The sequence below is a fragment of the Penaeus chinensis genome, chromosome 33 (assembly GCF_019202785.1).
Source record: "Penaeus chinensis breed Huanghai No. 1 chromosome 33, ASM1920278v2, whole genome shotgun sequence".
Classification (NCBI taxonomy): domain Eukaryota; kingdom Metazoa; phylum Arthropoda; class Malacostraca; order Decapoda; family Penaeidae; genus Penaeus; species Penaeus chinensis.
The window spans coordinates 15,545,788-15,548,287 of record NC_061851.1 but is presented as its reverse complement, the minus strand read 5'-3'; positions in this window follow the sequence as shown (position 1 = coordinate 15,548,287).

Here is a 2,500-nt window from a genome sequence, read left to right as displayed (position 1 = left end):
TCAGAACGGTAGTGTTCTTGACACTGAATTGGAAATTGCACGCTGCCATCCCTGACATTTGACACACACACGCACACACACACACACAGACACACACACACACACACACACACACACACACACACGTATATATATATATGTGTGTGTGTGTGTGTGTGTGTGTGTGTGTGTGTGTTTGTGTGTATGTGTGTTTGTGTGTGTGTGTGTGTGCGTGTGTGTGTGTGTGTGTTTGTGTGTAGTCTAATTACCGCGCCAGCTCGTGTGTATTAATGCACATAGATAGATTTCATACTCTTTCTCTCCGCTTCTTCTGTCCCTTAATGCCAGTAGTTCTATTAATTAACGAAAGAGTGGAGAGTGAAGGGAGAACAAAGAAGAAGAAACATGCTTTAGGAAGAAATCCATTTAGCTGAAAAAATGGAATCAGGAAAGAAAGATATATATAGAATCATTACAAGTTCAGATTAAGCTGATGTCATCGGATCATTTTCTTAATGAAATTGTCGGTTGACTTTGGCTCAAGGAAGGGATATCATTAATTAAATATTAAAATCTTTTGTCTCTCCATCCTCATTATCTTCAGGCTAATTAGGTTACGTGATATGCATAGTTATTTTATCTGCAGTGTTGACTCTGACAAAGTCATTTGTTGTTAATCAGATACCGTTAATGAAGAAAACGGGAGAGAAAAAGACAAGATGGTAGAGAAAGAGAGAGAAGGGGGAGAGAGAGAGAAAAAAAAAAGAGAGAAAGGGGGGGGAGAGAGAGAAAGATGGAAAGAGAAAAGAAAGAGAGAGAGAAGTGTGAGACGGAGAAAAAAATTCAGAAAATAAATTTCTAGTCATTTTTAGTCCAGATGATGCGACGGTTCGCGTCATCAAGCTCGTGTTGATCCGTAGTGTCACTCTCAACCAAGTTTAATTCATAGCTTTAGAACCTCTTAGCAGATTGAACACCTCTGAACACTCTGCTTTCAGCCACTTCGAGTGTGATGAACAGTAACCAATCCTCATTGAACTTCTATAAAGAGAAAATAGATTGGGAATTTTTTCTTTAGGTAACGCCGCTCTGAACGAATAAAAGGAGATTGCGGAAGGTGAAGAGCGCGTACTGATATATAATCCCCTTCTACTTTTCATTTTCCTCATTCTCTTCGTCCTTTTTCTCTTCCCCATCTTCCTTCTTCTTCTGCTGCTCCTCCCCGTCTTTGTCGTTCTCCACTTCTTTCTTTTCCATCTCAACCTCCTCTTCTTCTAACTCTCCCTCGTACTTCTCAACTTCCTATTCTTCCCTTTCCCTTCCTCACCCTTTCTCCTTCTCCTCCCCTTTATTCACAACCTCCTCTTCTTCTTCCTCCTCCTCCTCCTCTTACTCCTACTCCTACTCTTACTCCTACTCTTCCTTATCCTTCTCAACCTCCTCTTCTTCCTCCTCCTCCTCCTCCCCTTACTCCTACTCCTACTCTTACTCCTACTCTTCCTAATCCTTCTCAACCTCCTCCTCCCCCTCCTCCTACTCCTCCTAATCCTTCTCAACCTCCCCCTCTCCACTCCGTTTCTTCCTCCTTCTCGTCATCATCATCATCTCCTTACACGAGTTACAGAATATACTTAGCCGTTAGCCACATACGCCAGTCCTCCTTGACCACAAAATTAATAATTGTAACTGTGAAAGAATATTTAAAAAAAAAAAAAACTAATGCATATTAATCAATTGATAAATATAACTTGTTTTAATGGAAACGTATGACATTGACGGTTATCGACATCAATAATATCAAACGTCAGATAAAAGTGATATGACATTATTGTTTAAGATACGAAATTAAGATAAATAACAAAAGATAATGAAAATAACAAAAACTTTAATCTTTATACCGCGATTATTCATCCACTAAAGAGAAAATCACATTCCCTGTAGCCTGAGTAAATCAAATGTGGCGTGCATTACCGTAGGCTTTGAAGAAGTACTGCGAATGAATTGCCGGAGAGGGAGTGTGCAAAGCAGATAATCAGGTATGATAACAGAAGGAGAGATAAGAAGAGATTGATAAACTATCGGATAAAATAATATATATAATTGTAAAAAAAAATGTAAATAGATCGATAGATGGATATAGTTAACCTAGAGCTAAGCTGGCCAGATATAACCCACCTCCCCCCTCTTCAAAAATATAATAACGAAGGGAGTAAATAGAATATATGTGAGGTAAGGAAATTAAAAAGTTCCATTTTATCCTTTTCTTTTGCTCTAAAGCCTTTCAGGAGTTTCAGTGCAACCGACCTTCAAAGCATAAAAACAAAATTAACCGAAAAAATCCTTTGCATGTTCCCGCCATTTCGTGTCCCTTTTGTGTATGTCCGAAATTTTAGCTTCGGATGACAGCTCCTGGGGGAATATCTCTAACAAATGATAAACCAAGAGAGGGAAAAAATAAAAGGGAGAGGAAAAAATGAGAGGTTTAAATGTAGCGTGATATCTTGTTTAGGAATTTGTCCGC